Below are 21754 nucleotides of genomic sequence, written 5' to 3'. Positions count from 1 at the left end.
CACTTATGTTCATGCACAAACCTTTAGGCAAACATAGCAGCTCTATTCATAAGCACTAAATCTGAGGACAACCAAATGCCCTACGGCTGGTGAATAGGTAAACTGTGGTACAGCCATACAATTGCATATTACTGAGCAATAGAAAGGAATGAATGACTGCTATAAGCAACAAGATGGATGAATTTCAAAGCTTCATGCTAAATCCCAAAGCCACATACTGTTTGACTTCATTTATGTGATATTATGGAAATGGCAAACTAAAGGGAAAGATATCTGGAGAAGAGGGTTGACCTCAGTTCATGAAGGAAGTTTTGGGTTGGTGGAATAGTTCTATATCTTGACTGTGGTGGTGACTGTACAACTATGAGCATGCATCAAAGCTCATAGAACTTTTAACAAGTGAATAGTACATCTTAGCACATTTTAACAAGTGAATTTTACTGTATATAAATTATAACTCAATAAAAGTGAAAAAATAGTAACTATAGAGATCATTATAAATAAGTGTAAACTATAGGCCAATATTTTTGGTACCTAGAATTTTTTAAATTCACCTAATAAAAAATACACACACACACCTTGACTATCGCTCCCACTTCTGAAAATCTTTGATACAGATATTCATTAGTAACACATGGAGATAGAAGTATAAACATGCCTATTTCCTTATTGTTTGGATTAGGAAAAATAATCAAATTAATGTATTAAAAATTAGGAGAATGGTTAAATAAATTATGATATATACATATATATCATATGTGTAGATATGTGTAGTATATATGTACTATATATAATATACTGTATACACACTATAGAATATTTTGCTTTTAAGCTGTAGAATATGATCCTCTTTGCAGGATAAGAAAGAACAAAACCAAATAGTTTACATTAATGAAGTCAACACACCTGATATTTGCTACAGTCAAATATCTGTACTTTACAGCTTTAACTTATTAGACTACCAGTTGTAACATGGTCAAGAGTATGAATTCTTGAGCCAGAGCTTTCTGTTCAAATGCTGGCTCTACTACTATGAGCTCTGTGACCTTAGAGAAATTACTTAACCACTCTGTGCCTCAATTTACACTTCTATAAAATAGAAATAACAGTAAATGTCCAACTCAGGATTTCTGTAAGGATTAAATGTGTTACTACATATAAAGAGCTAAGTATAGCACTTTACTGATACATAGTAAACATTAAATATTTGCTGTTATTAGTAATAAAGTCTGAGATTTCAACTCATTCTAGAATCTGAAGTAAAAAGAATTAAGATCATAATTGCTTTAACTAGAGTATCAGACTCTAAGCAAGTTTCTTTTTCTTTATTCAAGGAAAGAAATAACCAAAAACCCATATACAGAATTCTCCACTATGTCACTTTAAAAAATAAAACTCTAATAAAACCATAGTACTAAAGTTGTCTTTTCACAAAAAGGTAAAAGTACTCCTTACTCATCATATAATCCTGTATTTTAAGCCTGACACTTTTTTTCTTTTCTTCACCTCCTTATCCAAAATTATGCCCAGGTGCAGAAAAGGATTTGAGTTAGTAAAAGGGAATTCACTGCCATCTAAACTCCATATGGTCACAAGAGATACCAGAAAATGAAAGAAGTTTCAGTCAAAAAGACACTCGCAGTAAAACTGAATTTTTAAAGCTACATCTGTCATATTATTTGTGCCACATGAATCATTTGGTTGCAATGAGGACAAAAGGAACTCAGTGCTAGGACTGTAGGATATGTGAGTATTTCGTGTGTGTGTGTGTGTGTCTTTCTCACAGAACATATGTTATCCCACTTGGATTTTGGCAAAGGTGAAGTTGGACCATGTAATAAAATATAGTGTTACACAATCAAAATGTTGGGGTTTAGTCCTTATCTGAAGAAAAGCATTTGATTTGAATTTGGATTATGTGGCTGTGTTGACATTTTAGCTAGGCCTATAAAAAAAGATGCTTTTATCTTTTCCAAATCAGCTCTTCTTTTTCCCTCCTCCCCTGGTGTGTGGCACTCAACAACAGGAAGGGAAACTTTGCAGACAATAAATGCAGCCGAACCATGAAAAAAATAAAATGGAATCGCTCTGCGACTCACATGGTGTGGCTACAGCAAGGCAGATCCTACAGAGTTGGAAGCATATCACCCTGAGCATCTGCACCACTCCTCCTTGGAGAGTGCATACTAATCATCTCTCTTCATGGTCAGTAACCACATAAGGACACCACCAGACGATGCCAGTGGTTTTGATCCTGTAGCATTTATATGCTTCCCTGCAAAGATAGTCATGCCAGATAATATTCGTCAACCTTGTCCTTGGTCTTCTCTCTTGATTGAGGCAGATGTTTATTTTCCATCTGTACTGTATGTCAGTGCAACTGCAGCCTTCATCTGGCAAAGGGTGCCTGTGATATTATGAGGCCATCACATAAGCTGCTGGAAAGATTACTCTGGTGAATAAAATCAGTTTATGGCTAAAAACATTTATTCTTCATTTTGATAAGCTCTTAACAAATGGAAATTTGCTTTCTTCCACTTTTGCCAAGCATAGGACCATGTTTATTTCTCGCTATATGGGTCACGAAGGATTCCCAGCTGTTAGCTAGAGTCAGTTGTGCATTGCTGCACTCAACAACATCTGTTTCACAAAAACAGTATCCAGCTTTTAGCGCTCAAATGGAGGCTATACCATATGCCGGCAGACCACTTAGTTTTTACCTTGGGAACTAACTTTACCCTAGTCAAGGTAACAGAGGAAAAACTGAACATTTAAATGTTACCCAGCTTCAGTCACATCTTCATGTGGGCTTGTCATTTCCAACAATATATAGTAAAATTAGTTTCAAGCATATACCACAAGCTGTTCCTCTGTTTAATTATTAATTGGAAGAAAGTTTGCAAAACAGTCGAAATGTATTTAGTGATAGACCCTGATGTTGAAAGTAGTGCCATCAGATGATTTTGCAAACAGAGCATATTAGTGACTATGATAACCTAATATGTTGTCTTAGAATTTTTTCATGGAATGAATATTTTAAAAATAATACTAAAGAACATTAACATTCTATATTTAGGTCTTCTACTTTTCTTAGTTCAAAAAATGAAGACATTGGTCCTTCTAAGGCCCATTCTAAGTGCTGTGATTCTACAATAGTACATAATGATTACTCAGAAAAGTCTGTGTGTTTTCTCTATGGGCAGAAGCATTCGTTTTTTAAGGTTTCTTTGATGGTATGACAAATGCCAAGAGATTTTCCTGAGTCAAAACTTTAATTATGAAGCCAGAGCATCAAGAAGGCCTTACCTGGACCTCAGTTGGGGAACATCTTAAGTCTCCTAATTTCATTTTCAAAGACAGTAAGAAATATGTCCATCTCGGGACTGAATTTCTATAGAGACTCTGGAACAACCAAGTTAGAAACCTGATGAATAATTACCACAACTAATTATTAGGTTATTCAGATTTTTCATCTGTGAACTTGCATATAAGGTTATAAATCCACCTCTGGATTAATCACCCAATTAAAAGGAAGAAATAAATAGGTTATTAGCATGAGCAGGCTATTCCAATCCTTAACTTTGATTACCTTCTTCTTTAGAGAACTGCCTGTTTTAGAAACTAAATCAGGGTTTGTGGCTTTGGGGAGAAATGTGGAAGAATAGTTGCCAGGATCCTGGTGCTGAGACATCTTCCAATACCACTGCAGCCATATTTCTTGTTTGGAGCAACCCCTTCTAGGTGGAATCAGCCTGGGGAAATGCATTTATTCCACTCTCTAGAATCCTGTCACCCCACCCTGTGGTTCTTAAGCCCTGCTGAGGAGTCAATAGCATAGACTCGGGGGTAGAAGTCTGGGCAGACTCAGGGGGTGTCAGTGACTGGCTTTGGGGCTGGGCCATTCCCCCCACTTTAGCATAAACCTGACTGGCACTTTCTCCTCATGAGGAGATCTGAAAGATCTCCTGGTTTTAGACAGACCCAACCTCTAGGCTCCAGAGGTCCCACCCACCTGACTACTAGGGGCTCCACCCTGCCAACTTCAGGGAAAAATCTGGAACAGATACAAATGTGTGACTCTGGGGCGAGGGATCACACCCACCATCTTCCCAGAAGCCTGAAAGACACCTCCATTAGCTCCATCCTCCCAGTTCTGTCAGAGGCTCTTTCAGTGACTGAGTCTTTTCAGTAACTAAGCCTAACAGGCAGCCAGCAGGTCGAGACAGGCAGAGGTGGATCCCAGGATGCCTTGGGATGTTTGTTGACCTACCCTTGGGTCCAGTGCTGGTAAAAGCCAGCTTTGGAGTGTAGCTTGGTCCTTCCCATGTGAAGCCAAGCCCAGAAGAGGTAGCCACAAACTGTGGATCGTTGTAGCTTCAAACTGGTTGCTGAGGGCCAGGCATAGACAGCATCTGACATTGGCTTACACCAGAGTCACTCCCAAGAAGCCCAGGACCGACACACCAAGTCGCCAGGTTCAGACAGCATCAGAGCAGGATCCAACAAGCTTCACAAACAGCATATCCAAAGGAAGATCGCAACAGGCAATAAGTCTGCTGAGGCCAACTCTGCTTCTTTCTTTTTTTATTCTTTTCTTTCTTTTTTCTTTTTTATTTCATTTTTTTATTTTTCCTTTTATTATTCTATTCTTTCCCTTTTTCCCCTTTTTTATTTTCTTATTCTTTATTTGTTCCTTTTGATATTCTTTTTTCTTTTCTTCTTCTTCTTTTTTTTTTACAATGTTTTTTTGATGTTTTTTTCTCAGTACCTATATAGGACCTTGCAAGCCATGGTTGGAGTTGAACCCCACAGTCAGCCAGCCTGAGGATTGATCCCACCCTCGAATGGGCCAATAGTGATCAAGACCCAATAACAACAGGAGGGCCCACATGCATTCATGGCCTCGTATGTCGAAAGATCTGAATGGCAATTTCATGACTAGGGTGTAACTCAAACAAGATAAAACATAATCTTTCATTCCCCTTGGGGTAATTTTACTCAACTTGAGGTGTCTATTGCATAATTAACTTCTTCTATGAAAAAACCTCTAATTTATAGTACTTTTTAGTCATGTTATAAAGACAGATGAGCTCATCAAATGGAATACATTTCAATTAAAGATACAAGAAATGAACACATGGCAAAAGGTTAATAGACCTTATAAAAATTAAATCTTTTGTTTCCAAAAAGTTGATGTTCTTAGTTCTTAAATTAATCGTCCTGCATGACTACTGTTTACTGAGGTCAGTTTCAGGGAGGGAATGTGGTTCTCAGAATTGTGTTTTAATATGTGAACCAGCAAAGATACTCTCAAAGAAACAACTTAGTTATTATATAGTCATTTGTGTTGTATCAATTTATTTTTTTAATTAACAATTAGCTGCAATCAAGAGAGGATGAAAAACAAAAGACAACCTAAAATAATAAAACTCACTTTCTAGGCTTTTGAAAAGAACTCTGGGAAACATTAGTCTTTAGCTGTTAATTGAAAATAATCTTACTTCCCCATAAATACTTATCTTTGAGTTACTTATAAAAGTCCTAGAGTAACTTCTTAAGAAGCTCTAACAAAATCACTTCCTTCCCTTTTATCATTAATGATGATTGTGCAAAGCTCTGAGCAAATTTAAGTTTTATCATTGACAAACTAGGATTAGAATGTGCCATTGGCTTTCTTTGCATATTAGATTTTCAAAAATAAAGGAAAACTTCTGTATGTGCCTATAATTCTTCTTACTCTTCTCTTTATTCTCAAATATTTAGACATAGAATGACTATATAATTTATTGTAAAAATATTTTTAAAACTTTTTAAAAGAAAAGGGGACATAACTAAGAATTATTCTAGGACAACTGGTATAACTGGAATATAGTATTACCCTATTTAAAGAGCACTTTGAGCTCATCTTTCTTTTATTGTTAACTGTAGAAAATGGGTTATAAACTCTCTTAACAGCATTTATGTCAAGTTCAAAGTTTTTCTTCTCAGTCCCCATTTGAAAATTATGTGTAAAAAGACATGTCCTTAGGAGCTATGTGAGGTTTGATCCATGAGCACAAGTGCTGCTAAAAATAATTATAGAAAACAGATTCTTTAACCTTGATGACACAGTCACCCGTTTCCCCATTCATGGGCTAATTATTGAGAATTTACTAGATTTGGCCTATATTGATCAGCAAGACCCACAATTCATTGCCTCGCTAGTCTGTCATTTGGTGAGCAAATATTTAGAAAATATGGCTAAAAGGGCTGTGTTGAGGATGGCTCATGGTGCCATGGCAATACCTGTGAGGGGCACCAAGCTTGGACATGGGGTGAGGGAATGTTCAGGGGATGGCTTCCTGGAGAAGCAAGAACTTAATGATGACTTCATAGTCAAGTGAAAGAACATTTACAGGGATGGGCTGTAAGATGGAGAAGAAAGAGTGGGATGAAAAGGTTTTCAGGAAGAGGGAACAGCATGCATACAGGCCCCAAGGACAAAGAGATCAAGGGAACTAAAGGTAGTTTGGCATGAGGGAGACTGTAGTGGGGGAGAATGTAGAGACAGCAGGTCACTGGGGTTGGAGAGGGTGGACAATTTGGAGCCCCAGGCCTAACCCAGGCAAGAAATAGCAGTTGGCTGAATCAAGGAAGTGAGAATGAAGACACCAGATCTCCAGCTTGAGGGAACTTCCTAGTACCATATTGTAGTCTTTACATTAGGCAGGATCAAACAGAATATTGGCTCCCAGTTGTTTTAAACCAGACAGTTCTGCCTGTGATTTCTAGCGTGTGCTCAGCGGCAAAGCAAATGTCTCTCAGCCATAGCGCTGATCTGATAGATGATACCGAACACCCACACCCAGTGGGGAGAAGCTGGTTTTCTTCCATACCTGAGCACCTCACAGAAGCCCTCCAATCATCCCAACCCCCAGTTCAGGGCTATAGGAAGGTGTTTAGTTACTTTTAACTTTTGGATTGTATTTTCCAAGTAAATTTTGTTTAAAATTTAAAATCCCTGGGGATTTTTAAAAGTTCAGTTAAGAACCAGAACTTTTGTTTACCACTTACTGTACCAAATAATGGGGCCAATGGACATTACTAGTCCATTCTTGACTTCTGGGGAGTCAACACCTGCTAGGGGGATTGCAACAACACGCCAGCAGTCGTGCACAGGGGCGGGGAAGGCGTTAGGTGATGTTCGATAGAAGAGCCAGAAAAACCCTTTCTTATGAAAGTGAAATTACTTCTGCTAAAATTTTTAGTATCAATTCCTTTTTCCACTGGCATAGATAGGGGTATGTGCATGCGTGTATACCTGGTAAAAAATATGCTGGGGATTTTCTGAAGAAAGTGAAGAAATAAAAGAATTGTGTGATAAAATTGTACTTGGGCTCTAAAGAAACCTCAATTTTCCATGACACCTCAACACCCATCAGCTGCTGTGTCCATTTTGTCCCAGCCCCTCTAATCTGTAACAAAGTCATCTTTACAGACCAATGTTTCTTTGTTTTCAATCACTGGCCCCATGATAATCAGGTAAAACCGGAAATCCTTTCCTTAGGAAAAAAATCTAATCAAAATTTTTGCACAGGATTAGAGAGTATTTTTTCTCCTCCAAATTTCTATATAGAATTTATGGACTCCCTGACACCCATCTATGGAATCCTATTAAAGAACCTCTGCTCCATACTGAACTCCCTGAGGGTAGGGGACAGATGAGGAATATCATCATATTCATGCTTTATTCCCACCTTCTGGCTGAAGGTAAGACAAATTTTTTTTCAACAAATAGCAAACAGTAATAATAAAACAGATTTTATCACCCAGCATGTATTAAGTGCTTACTAATTGCAAACATTTTTTCTAAGTCTCATATAGCTAATTAAATTCACAGCAACCTTTGAGGTAGATTTTATTATTTCTCTTTTACAGATGAGAAGCAGTTCAGAAAAGTTGTGTAACTTCTTCACGGCATAAGCTCAGAAGTGATAAAGCAAAGTTTCATACCCAGACATACTGACACCCAAATCAGTGCTTTCTATAATTATGTCAGGGAAGAAATAAATGAATGAATTAAAGCCTTTTCAGATGTCATAAACCTAGCAGATCAAGGTTTAAGTTGTATCTTCTTTAAATTCTTCATAAATATTTGCCTAAAATTAGCTAGGAGATGGTAACTCAGATTTCCTACAGTTCAAATGCATGAGAAAAGAACTTTTGCTGTTCTACAGCTAAGGAAAAAAATGTGCCAGGAAATCCCAGCTTTTCCTATTCTATAGATTATGAATACCAGTAACTTCCCTATAGGTCTTCTCATTCATCCCTTGTTATTAAAAACAAATAGTCTGTCCTGTGATTCCCAAGGCAAAAAGTCCCAAGCACCTAAGATAAGCAAATGTCACCATGGAGTTATTTTTAAAGGTAGATCACAGGTTCTTCCAGATCAACTAATATTTCCCAACAGAGAAATGCACACTATTACTAGATTTTTTACTCCCGTTTTTCTTCTCAATTGGTATTTTTATTGTAATTTGTTGCTGCTCTATTTCCCCCATTTTTAGCTCTCTATTACTTCCATTTAAGTTCTCCCTAACCTATAAGCCTGATGAGCTTTCTATAAAGAAAGCAGGAAAGATATTAAAAATAAGAGGATTTTCCAGGTGGGTTCTCCCAAGCTCTCTGTTCTCTCATTATAATAAAGATTTTACAGTTACATCTGCAAAGTTCTTTTAAAAAGAAAAAGGTATATAAAGGGGGAAGATAAAAAAGAGCCCGAGATATGCCATCACTCTTCTCCCACCACCGTCCAGATGTGCAGAGGATTAGAGGACGGTACGGAGACCATGGTGAGACGGAGTGGGCGTGCACTGGAACACTCCAGCTCCCTTTACCAAAGCATCAGGTTCACCTTTCCTTCCAAAACGGATGTCCTTACCTATAAGTGAGCCCACTTAAAAGTATCCATCCCATATTTATATATCGTATTACATTTTTTTTGAGATTCAACTAGTTACCAAGAATTAAGGAAAGCACACAACTAATCATTGGTCTCTAGACATCCAACCTTTAGCTGAAATAAAACAAGGGGACAAGGTGGGGAAAGTCCATTTCATTTCATGTTGCTGTAAAATTGCTCTAAGAGTTATTTTTATTAAAATTCTCTAATTTTTATATCTGCTAATTAGATATGTCAATGTAACAAACGTCCAAACCTGTAGAGAATTTTTATGAGTTTGTTTGAGCCAAACACTGATGACAATTGCTAGGAAGCAAAATCTCAGCAGATTGAGAAAATGTTCCAAAGAATGGCAGTTTTATAGCTGATTTTATACATTACAATCAAAGCAGGAGGCCTAAGGAGGGTTACATGGAATCCATTAGTGGTAGGATAAGCGGGTGGGAGAAAGCAAAATGGAGAGGAAGTCTCTGGGATTGGATAAAAAGTAAAATGGAGAGACACATACTTCTTTTACATTGGTGGGTACAGGATAGTTAGTAATTAGCTATGTAATTAGCATTTATGGCACATAGAGATTGTAGGAAGGGAACAAAATAACAATGAACAAAATAACAATGAGGGGTTCTGTGGTTTCTTGCTTTTGTGTAGAGATTGTGCCCTGAGGGGTCTGGAAAAGATTACTCTGACATTTCCAAGGTTTGTTATCTTAGATACAAAAAGATAATAGACGGGTTCATGTAAGGTAGAGATTGGCTTTGTCAAGGAAGCTATTGGCCTACCTGTCATGACTCACTTTTAGTTAGGAATATTTATGTTCAGATCAGCCTATGTGGTTACTGTCAGTCTCTGAGTTTCTCTGGTTTAGTATGTGTTCCCCTTTTTCATCCACAGATAAATGTCCAATATTTGTCTATCTGTAAGTATGAACATCTGTTTAGAATTGTTAAATAAATGGGCAAGTAACTAAGATTATGACATGGGCTCCGAGTGACTTCTGCTTTCAGATGAACATTTCACATTATGCATTTTTGTACCAAGAAAACGTAACCAGCCGTGTGAAACCAGCCCAGGATACTTTAAAATCATCTTTCTTTTGGCTTCTTGTCTTGATCCACTTGCTATGGAATAGGAAGGACAGGAAAAATAAAATAAAAACATCTAAATATTTAAAATTAACAATGTTCTCATAAGTTAGAAAGTTGTCATTTGAAATTATCCTCATATTAAATTAACTGAAGGAGCAGTTCCAAAGCAAATAATGTGTTTGAGAGCAGTCATTCTCATTCCTGAATTAGTGTCATTATTTTATCTACAGAAAAATAGTAAATCAATATCCTGAAGAAAAGAGGGTAGTTTTCTACTTGTTAGATTTTCCATGGGCATGAATTAAAGCCTTCAAAAGAATTTTTTTGTTGTGCTCACATCATTAAGAGACATGCTTATCTAGTTGAAGAAATCCTCCACTAGAAGACCTACTTATTGCTAAGAGTAGAAACAAAGTACCTAGCTCTCAGAGCAAGGGCCTCAGCAACAAACCCACTAGGTTTGATGCAACCATAATATAGAGAATTATGCAATAACAATTATGTTTAGAAAACATGAATTCTACAGAAAACAATTCATAATAGAAGAATGAAAGAGAGAGAAAATGGCTTATTTTCCCTCCAGATTTACTCTCAACCTTACTCCACAGAGTGGTGATTGAGCCTTATTTGCCCCCATCTCTTCCATCTATCTAGAGATGAATACTGAACATGATCTCTGCCCCCCAGATGTCCTACCATGTATGAGAGAGAAGCTAGAGCAAGACAGGTGTGCCTGTGGGGCTGAGACACACATCCTGTGTTGAGGATGGCTCATGGTGCCATGGCAATACCTGTGAGGGGCACCAAGCTTGGACATGGGGTGAGGGAATGTTCAGGGGATGGCTTCCTGGAGAAGCAAGAACTTAATGATGACTTCATAGTCAAGTGAAAGAACATTTACAGGGATGGGCTGTAAGATGGAGAAGAAAGAGTGGGATGAAAAGGTTTTCAGGAAGAGGGAACAGCATGCATACAGGCCCCAAGGACAAAGAGATCAAGGGAACTAAAGGTAGTTTGGCATGAGGGAGACTGTAGTGGGGGAGAATGTAGAGACAGCAGGTCACTGGGGTTGGAGAGGGTGGACAATTTGGAGCCCCAGGCCTAACCCAGGCAAGAAATAGCAGTTGGCTGAATCAAGGAAGTGAGAATGAAGACACCAGATCTCCAGCTTGAGGGAACTTCCTAGTACCATATTGTAGTCTTTACATTAGGCAGGATCAAACAGAATATTGGCTCCCAGTTGTTTTAAACCAGACAGTTCTGCCTGTGATTTCTAGCGTGTGCTCAGCGGCAAAGCAAATGTCTCTCAGCCATAGCGCTGATCTGATAGATGATACCGAACACCCACACCCAGTGGGGAGAAGCTGGTTTTCTTCCATACCTGAGCACCTCACAGAAGCCCTCCAATCATCCCAACCCCCAGTTCAGGGCTATAGGAAGGTGTTTAGTTACTTTTAACTTTTGGATTGTATTTTCCAAGTAAATTTTGTTTAAAATTTAAAATCCCTGGGGATTTTTAAAAGTTCAGTTAAGAACCAGAACTTTTGTTTACCACTTACTGTACCAAATAATGGGGCCAATGGACATTACTAGTCCATTCTTGACTTCTGGGGAGTCAACACCTGCTAGGGGGATTGCAACAACACGCCAGCAGATCGTGCACAGGGCGGGGAAGGCGTTAGGTGATGTTCGATAGAAGAGCCAGAAAAACCCTTTCTTATGAAAGTGAAATTACTTCTGCTAAAATTTTTAGTATCAATTCCTTTTTCCACTGGCATAGATAGGGGTATGTGCATGCGTGTATACCTGGTAAAAAATATGCTGGGGATTTTCTGAAGAAAGTGAAGAAATAAAAGAATTGTGTGATAAAATTGTACTTGGGCTCTAAAGAAACCTCAATTTTCCATGACACCTCAACACCCATCAGCTGCTGTGTCCATTTTGTCCCAGCCCCTCTAATCTGTAACAAAGTCATCTTTATAGACCAATGTTTCTTTGTTTTCAATCACTGGCCCCATGATAATCAGGTAAAACCGGAAATCCTTTCCTTAGGAAAAAAATCTAATCAAAATTTTTGCACAGGATTAGAGAGTATTTTTTCTCCTCCAAATTTCTATATAGAATTTATGGACTCCCTGACACCCATCTATGGAATCCTATTAAAGAACCTCTGCTCCATACTGAACTCCCTGAGGGTAGGGGACAGATGAGGAATATCATCATATTCATGCTTTATTCCCACCTTCTGGCTGAAGGTAAGACAAATTTTTTTTCAACAAATAGCAAACAGTAATAATAAAACAGATTTTATCACCCAGCATGTATTAAGTGCTTACTAATTGCAAACATTTTTTCTAAGTCTCATATAGCTAATTAAATTCACAGCAACCTTTGAGGTAGATTTTATTATTTCTCTTTTACAGATGAGAAGCAGTTCAGAAAAGTTGTGTAACTTCTTCACGGCATAAGCTCAGAAGTGATAAAGCAAAGTTTCATACCCAGACATACTGACACCCAAATCAGTGCTTTCTATAATTATGTCAGGGAAGAAATAAATGAATGAATTAAAGCCTTTTCAGATGTCATAAACCTAGCAGATCAAGGTTTAAGTTGTATCTTCTTTAAATTCTTCATAAATATTTGCCTAAAATTAGCTAGGAGATGGTAACTCAGATTTCCTACAGTTCAAATGCATGAGAAAAGAACTTTTGCTGTTCTACAGCTAAGGAAAAAAATGTGCCAGGAAATCCCAGCTTTTCTTATTCTATAGATTATGAATACCAGTAACTTCCCTATAGGTCTTCTCATTCATCCCTTGTTATTAAAAACAAATAGTCTGTCCTGTGATTCCCAAGGCAAAAAGTCCCAAGCACCTAAGATAAGCAAATGTCACCATGGAGTTATTTTTAAAGGTAGATCACAGGTTCTTCCAGATCAACTAATATTTCCCAACAGAGAAATGCACACTATTACTAGATTTTTTACTCCCGTTTTTCTTCTCAATTGGTATTTTTATTGTAATTTGTTGCTGCTCTATTTCCCCCATTTTTAGCTCTCTATTACTTCCATTTAAGTTCTCCCTAACCTATAAGCCTGATGAGCTTTCTATAAAGAAAGCAGGAAAGATATTAAAAATAAGAGGATTTTCCAGGTGGGTTCTCCCAAGCTCTCTGTTCTCTCATTATAATAAAGATTTTACAGTTACATCTGCAAAGTTCTTTTAAAAAGAAAAAGGTATATAAAGGGGGAAGATAAAAAAGAGCCCGAGATATGCCATCACTCTTCTCCCACCACCGTCCAGATGTGCAGAGGATTAGAGGACGGTACGGAGACCATGGTGAGACGGAGTGGGCGTGCACTGGAACACTCCAGCTCCCTTTACCAAAGCATCAGGTTCACCTTTCCTTCCAAAACGGATGTCCTTACCTATAAGTGAGCCCACTTAAAAGTATCCATCCCATATTTATATATCGTATTACATTTTTTTTGAGATTCAACTAGTTACCAAGAATTAAGGAAAGCACACAACTAATCATTGGTCTCTAGACATCCAACCTTTAGCTGAAATAAAACAAGGGGACAAGGTGGGGAAAGTCCATTTCATTTCATGTTGCTGTAAAATTGCTCTAAGAGTTATTTTTATTAAAATTCTCTAATTTTTATATCTGCTAATTAGATATGTCAATGTAACAAACGTCCAAACCTGTAGAGAATTTTTATGAGTTTGTTTGAGCCAAACACTGATGACAATTGCTAGGAAGCAAAATCTCAGCAGATTGAGAAAATGTTCCAAAGAATGGCAGTTTTATAGCTGATTTTATACATTACAATCAAAGCAGGAGGCCTAAGGAGGGTTACATGGAATCCATTAGTGGTAGGATAAGGGGGTGGGAGAAAGCAAAATGGAGAGGAAGTCTCTGGGATTGGATAAAAAGTAAAATGGAGAGACACATACTTCTTTTACATTGGTGGGTACAGGATAGTTAGTAATTAGCTATGTAATTAGCATTTATGGCACATAGAGATTGTAGGAAGGGAACAAAATAACAATGAACAAAATAACAATGAGGGGTTCTGTGGTTTCTTGCTTTTGTGTAGAGATTGTGCCCTGAGGGGTCTGGAAAAGATTACTCTGACATTTCCAAGGTTTGTTATCTTAGATACAAAAAGATAATAGACGGGTTCATGTAAGGTAGAGATTGGCTTTGTCAAGGAAGCTATTGGCCTACCTGTCATGACTCACTTTTAGTTAGGAATATTTATGTTCAGATCAGCCTATGTGGTTACTGTCAGTCTCTGAGTTTCTCTGGTTTAGTATGTGTTCCCCTTTTTCATCCACAGATAAATGTCCAATATTTGTCTATCTGTAAGTATGAACATCTGTTTAGAATTGTTAAATAAATGGGCAAGTAACTAAGATTATGACATGGGCTCCGAGTGACTTCTGCTTTCAGATGAACATTTCACATTATGCATTTTTGTACCAAGAAAACGTAACCAGCCGTGTGAAACCAGCCCAGGATACTTTAAAATCATCTTTCTTTTGGCTTCTTGTCTTGATCCACTTGCTATGGAATAGGAAGGACAGGAAAAATAAAATAAAAACATATAAATATTTAAAATTAACAATGTTCTCATAAGTTAGAAAGTTGTCATTTGAAATTATCCTCATATTAAATTAACTGAAGGAGCAGTTCCAAAGCAAATAATGTGTTTGAGAGCAGTCATTCTCATTCCTGAATTAGTGTCATTATTTTATCTACAGAAAAATAGTAAATCAATATCCTGAAGAAAAGAGGGTAGTTTTCTACTTGTTAGATTTTCCATGGGCATGAATTAAAGCCTTCAAAAGAATTTTTTTGTTGTGCTCACATCATTAAGAGACATGCTTATCTAGTTGAAGAAATCCTCCACTAGAAGACCTACTTATTGCTAAGAGTAGAAACAAAGTACCTAGCTCTCAGAGCAAGGGCCTCAGCAACAAACCCACTAGGTTTGATGCAACCATAATATAGAGAATTATGCAATAACAATTATGTTTAGAAAACATGAATTCTACAGAAAACAATTCATAATAGAAGAATGAAAGAGAGAGAAAATGGCTTATTTTCCCTCCAGATTTACTCTCAACCTTACTCCACAGAGTGGTGATTGAGCCTTATTTGCCCCCATCTCTTCCATCTATCTAGAGATGAATACTGAACATGATCTCTGCCCCCCAGATGTCCTACCATGTATGAGAGAGAAGCTAGAGCAAGACAGGTGTGCCTGTGGGGCTGAGACACACATCAGGGTAGATGTTTGGTAAACAGATCACCAGAAAAACAAGGTAATTTCAGTAGATGACAGGTTCTACTGGAAAATGACACAAGGTACTGGAGAGTGTCAAGGGAGGCTAAACTGAATTGGGATTGTTTTTATTTTAAATATATTTTATTGGTTTTTTACAGAGAGGAAGGGAGAGGGATAGAGAGCCAGAAACATCAATGAGAGAGAAACATCGATCAGCTGCCTCCTGCACACCCCCTACTGGGGATGTGCCTGCAACCAAGGTACATGCCCTTGACCGGAATCAAACCTGGGACTCTTCAGTCCACAGGCCGACGCTCTAGCCACTGAGCCAAACTGGTCAGGGCATGAATTAGGATTGTTAAAGAACACAATTCAAACAAGTAAATTTAAAGATCTAATTGACTCTATTAAGTGATTCATGAATTGGGCAGTATCCCATCTAGCAACTAGAAGGGTGCTCCAAGGGGTAGTAAAAAAATGGAAGGATTTTATAGAAAGAATAGGAAGGGTTATTTTTGAAAAAAATAGGAAGGGTTATTTTTAGACCAGGATTTTACAAAAAGAATAGGAAGGGTTATTTTTAGACCAGGACATTTTCTTTTGGGGGAGAAGGAACTGCAAGGGTTTTTATCAGACAGATCGCCTCTTCTTTCTATGGGGAGAGGAGACAGAGAGGGCCCACATGACAGATTACCTCATTAGTACTGACCAGAAAATTCCAGAATGGTTGATTAAGATATATTTCTAAGAAAGGTTGAGATAACAATTAGGTCAAGTATTACATCTAGGTTTGTTGTCACGGGCTTGAGCATAAGTGATGCCATTTTGGGCTTGTGATTTTCTCTTTAGCAGAATTTAGGAAAAGACCTCTCTAAGGAATGAGATTGGAGATGGAAGGAGCCAACTATGTAAAGATCTGGAGAAAGCACATTTCAGGCAGAAGGCAGAGCAGATACTCAGACTGAGAGGTGGGAAAAGGCAGCAGGATAGAGGAAAATCAGAGGGACCCAGTGAGTGAACAAAGGTGAGAAATGATGCAATGAGGTCAGTAAGGGAGATAAGAAATAAAAGCCAATCTGTCCATTCTGACAACAGTTTTCATGGGTGGCTTATGGGAGAGGTCATACTTGGATTTATAAAGCTGGATAGGGCTCTTCAAGTTGAACTCAGCCCACCCCATACACAAACAGCCTGACAATAAGCCCTGACACAATACCTCTCATACTTGCCAAGACAATGATGCAACTCACCTTTTACTACATGCTCTTTCTCTAATCTTTCCAGTTGGCTCTCTAAACCCTGGTCTACCACTCTGTAATTCACCCCTCGACTCCTTGACTATCTAGCTTCAACCAACAATGCTTCTCCAAACTATCTGCTGGAAAAACATATCTCTGCCCATAGCATGGGCCAGAAGGGACAGGGTAGCCAAGCCTGTCACTCAGTTCACTGCTGAGGGAAGGGAACTGGATAAAAGGAAGACACCCTCACTCCCCACTGTAGCCTGGTAACTGCTGAATGGAGTGAAGGAGCAATGAGCAGGAAGAGGGACTGCCATGGAATAGAATCCAGAGTCACATGGGAGCCCAGGGAGGGCAACAAATGCTAGTAGAGGCAGAGACCATGGCTGTGGCCTGGTATCATGACCCTGTTCTTCCTCTCTATCTCTCAGGGAGAGGATGGCAGCTTTGGTTAGTGTATCAAGTTCCATATTCTCTCTGGTGACGCAGCTGTTGGAAGTTATCTCCATCACTAGACTAAGTTGCAAGAACTATATGTACTCATCTTTGTATCTTTAGTGGGTAGCATATGTTAGCTGCTCAAGTAATAGTTGTTAAATGATTTATGTTCAATGATGTTCATCACAGCATTTTAAGGGAATAATCAGAAGCTGCTTAAACATCCCATTTTGATACAACCATAATATAGAGAATTATGCAATAAAATTATGTTTTAGAAAACATGCATTCTATAGAAAATAATTCTTAATAGAGGAGAGAGAGAGAGAGAGAGAGAGAGAGAGAGAGAGAGAGTTTTTCCCTCCAGATTTACTCTCAACTTTACCCCACAGGGTGGTGATAGAGCCTTGTTTGCCTGGGACAGTTATGCTATTGTCCTGGGTTTATTGGCATTATGAGTAATTCACTCCTTCCCACTCTCAAAAGCATCCTATTCTTGCAATAAATTTTAAAGTCACCCTTTGGTTCTGAGTCCCTCAAGGAGTCCCAGGTGCAATAGGAATGATAGCCTGGTCTCTTGCTCCCTGGTTTCTACCTGAGTTGGTCCAGGGGGAGCACTGACTGGTGATTGACAGTAGGGAGGAGGCTAGTGGGGTACAAGAGTTTGTTCCCACAGCTCCTTCTCTGCAAAGCCAGTCTGGGCCTGTTGTATCTCTCTGCCAAAAGGCCAGGCAGCTGTTTTCACACCTAGAGTTTCTCAACCTCCAGGTCCCAGGACCTCTTCCTCCCATTACCTCATTAGGCTTCTAGGTAAAATCAGGCTCCCTGCTGTTTCCACTGTCTCTTCCAGTTTCCCTACAACCAGCCCACATCTTTGTAAACAGTCTCTTTATGAAACTCTCCTCAGAATGTCCCAATGTGAGTGTGCCATCTGTTTTCCGCTGGCAACCTGGTTGATTATCAGAGACAGCAACAGAGATACACAGAGACAAAGAGAAAGAGGGGGAAAAAAAGCATCACCAAAATGTTCTCAGTGGTTATCTCTGTGGGGCAAAAGTATAAATGATATTCATTAGGAAGGCTTTGTTTGTGTTTTGATGTTTTCTAATTTTTCTCCATTTAGCATGTATTTATATTTAGAGAAATGATACAAAATAAGGTGCAAATTTGCTGAAGAAACTAATAAATTATTGAAATACCCTTTCCCTACCTCTAGAATCAGAGTTCATGTTCAAGCTTGATTCATATTCAAACTAAAATGTGCTTCTTATGAGTGTATGTTCAGTTTAAAGAGCATTGCTATCATGCTTGCTATTTATTGAACCATCACCATGACATTCTTTCTATGTCCATTATTTTATTTAATCCTTACAACCAAAGATAGATGTTACTAATCCCATATTACAGAAGAGAAAAGGAAAGCTCAGAGAAATTATGTCATCTGCCCACGGCCATTTAGGTAAGAAGAGGCAAAGCCAAGATTTAAGCCCATGCTCCCAGCCACTTCCTCCCATAAATTATATAGACATGCCCATAGACACATTAATTAAAGCATGGCATAAAATCCCTTTGAGAACAGAGTGTTCTTTTGTCCTAAAAAATTAATTGGCCTTTTGATTATGCAAATATAAAGTAAGAAAAAATTCTATTCTCCCTGTCTTTAGAGAACGGGCCTTGGATAGGAAGGAAAGCTGTGCTCAAGGGGACTCCTATCCGCAGTGACCCCAGAGCTTAGAGACAGGGTGGCACCCAACATTAAAGAGAAAAGCTACCAGTAGGCTACTCTAGTAGAAAAGACAAGCCTCTCATTTCTGAGAATCCTATCTACTAGGTGTGGTTTGCGTGTTTTTTACACTGTAATACCCGTTTGGTGTTTCCCAGTCTTCGGTACATCTAGTTAAGTAAGGTTTGTTCTCATCTAGGCTGAGGTGAATTAACTGTAATCTGTTTCCTCACGTAGGATAAAGTGACTTAAGGGGAGGAAGAGAAGGCCAGCAGGGCTGTCTGTGGAGCGGTGGTCCAGAGCTAGACCACTGGCTGGGTCAGGTGACCTCCAGAACCAATCTTGGGAGCATGTATGCATTCCCTGGGGATTTCCAGTCAGACTAGTGCCTCTTCTATCATTGCATTTAGATTCTTTTTATGAGTAGGTGCTATGACGTCTGTCAACTGGAGGTCGGGGCTATGTCTTGTTTTGTATTTGTATTCTCTGGCCCTAGCACAGTGCTTCGCGTATAGGAAGAACTCAATTTCCTTCTTTTAAACTAAAGGAAAAAAACACACAGAAAAAAATGTTTTAAAAATAAATTATTCAGACTTATTTTCTCATTTTAGGAATTCTGTAGCAACTTATGCACCAGGAATTACATCTGAAATCTTAAGATTTTATTTTACAACATACATTTCTGAAGTTTTTTTTTCCTCTTCTAAATCAAGTATTAAAGTGTTTCCCTATTGATTAAATTTTTGGGAAATATTACATTTGCTCTAAGTTGTAATCAAATGGGTTTCCATAAAACAGAAAACGTAGCCCTTTTTTAAAAAAGAGAAATGAATATTTTGAATTCAATATTGATAGTATTTCCTATTAGACAGTGATATTTAATCATTTAATTTAGTCACAGCATGTTAATATTAAAAGTTAACATCTTATTTTGGCACTAATGTTTAATGGATTCTAGAAAAATAGCAGTCCATAAACAACATTTATAAAACATTTATTATGTATCACGCTCAGTGCTTTATAATGAACTTAATCCTCAGGAAATCTCTGGTAGTTGAGTGCCATTATTCTAATTTCAAAATGAGGAAACTGAGTCTCAGAAAGGTCAAATAACTGACTCCAGGAAGCATTATTCCACCTCTTTTCAGGAGGTAGATTTGCCAAAATACATAACCATGTTCGTAAATATCTTCTACTTCCTCATTCTTACCTCTGAAGCCATCCATCCTGCACACTAAGAACTTCCCTTTTTTTCCTTTTCACTCGGAACTTTGTTATGGAGATAAAAAGGGCTGGTTTATGCAACCAACTATTAAGAAATCAGGGAAAAAATAACATTTGTCATAATAGTTCCCTCTAAATGTGCCTTTGTGAATGAGGGGCGGACCTAGAAGTCTTTTAGAGGTAATCACTGAAACGGCCCCTCCCACATAATGCACTCATTGGATCCTTCCTTCAACACATGAAGTCTTTCTTTATAGAAAGATTCCATCTCCCCTAGTTCAAACATTAGCCAGCTTTTACTCATCTGAAACATAGGTAACAAACAGAAAGCAACTAACCTTCTTCAAACCTGCCAGGGACATATCAAACAGAAGAAGGCACGTTGGAGTTCATTCACGTTGCTGATGTGTGAAACCTCCCTTCCTCACTCCGAGCTTATTTATGCCTATGTAGCATTTGCCTTTAGCACGTTTCTGGGTGTTGTTTTAAAATCCTCTTCACATAAATAGCAGAAAATTGCCAGAGAGAAAGACAGTCACTCCTCTCAGATACAATGACAATCACAAGAAATGGCAGCTGAGCGCAAGGGAAGACACCAGGAAACTGCAGAAGCAGGTAGAATGTTAATATCTATTAGTGAAATATTTAAGGAGAAGCTTGTCTAGGACCAACACACTAGACTGTCTTTCCATTTGAAATGCTCAAAGAAGGATGCTATGAGAACAGAGGCTCCTGACCAGAGATTACTGCTTTAGCCCAGGATTCTACTCACGGGTCCTCCCCTGGTAATGCCATGTCGAAATCGCATTAAAGCTTTCTAAGACCGAGTAAAAGGCAGATCTCAAACAGTCCTGCAGTATTACAGGTAAGGACTCACTGCAGATGACAAATCTGTTTTAATTAAATAGGGAAGCAAATGGTCTCAAACTGAAGCTTGCAGTGAACCAAGCCCTAGACATTAGCTTCACAGGCAAGTGGGACATGGTTTACTTACCTCCTTTCTCAAGTTTGCTTAAGGCTAAATAGCATTTCTCATCTGTTACTACATGCAATGAGGATGTGGTGTTGCTTTAAAATAGCTGTCAGGTAGGGTGTGGACACATGTGTTTGAGTATGTGTGTGTGGTTAACTAATTTTTTTGTGGCAAGGAACTACTATCATTGATGAATCAATTTCATTTAACCAAATTAACTCTGTTAGTTACATGAAAGATTAGGCACTATTATCTTATACTGGTATGCAGAGAGTTATACAGAAGTACAAAATGTACATCGAGGGCCAATTACACATGAAGAACTACTGATAATTATGAGAGCTGGTTAATATTTCTGAATTATTAAGTCTGACAGCATAATCCTGCTTTCTGTGTTGTTTGGTCTATTGATACCAGATGCTTAATGCATAGTAAAATGTGACAGTTCAGTAGAAGTTAATGCTATCCTGCAAAATAAAGAACATTACTTGGTGCAATATGAAATGCGGCAAGCAGAAGCTGAAAGTTACAATTGGCTTTAAACTAAAGGGTAGCTGTAAGTCTGAAAGCGTATTCAACTTCAAACATTGTTATCTCTTATTCCCGAATGCAGTGGGGTTTAGAGGGCTGTGGTCGCTTTCCACTACGACAGCTGGTTAGAGATTGCCCCTTCTCCTGTCATTATGTTTGACATCATAACACCCCTTCCCTCAAATGCTGAAACTGCTATGTATCCCTTCTGACAGTTCATGTCCCCATGTCATTGGAACTCTCCCACCTGCGAGGGTATTATTTTGGGGTCATGGATCATTTGCCATCAAGCTGATGTTTAGT

At 38.3% G+C, this 21754-nt stretch overlaps 2 long non-coding RNA genes across 2 annotated transcripts; both read left to right on the top strand.

The window, feature by feature from the left end:
* Nucleotides 1–1690: 1690 nt before the first annotated feature.
* LOC106726368 lies at nucleotides 1691–21071 on the top strand. Its single transcript, XR_001362427.1, has 3 exons — nucleotides 1691–1773; nucleotides 18832–18836; nucleotides 21060–21071. It is a non-coding gene; the product is annotated as an uncharacterized LOC106726368 (long non-coding RNA).
* LOC106726367 lies at nucleotides 9256–17646 on the top strand. The gene is made up of 3 exons (XR_001362426.1): nucleotides 9256–9368; nucleotides 10753–10758; nucleotides 17636–17646. It is a non-coding gene; the product is annotated as an uncharacterized LOC106726367 (long non-coding RNA).
* Nucleotides 21072–21754: the final 683 nt, after the last annotated feature.

The sequence above is a fragment of the Myotis brandtii genome, unplaced genomic scaffold, assembly GCF_000412655.1.
Source record: "Myotis brandtii unplaced genomic scaffold, ASM41265v1 scaffold254, whole genome shotgun sequence".
Classification (NCBI taxonomy): domain Eukaryota; kingdom Metazoa; phylum Chordata; class Mammalia; order Chiroptera; family Vespertilionidae; genus Myotis; species Myotis brandtii.
The sequence above is the reverse complement of the archived record's forward strand: the minus strand, read 5'-3'. Positions and strand labels throughout refer to the sequence as shown.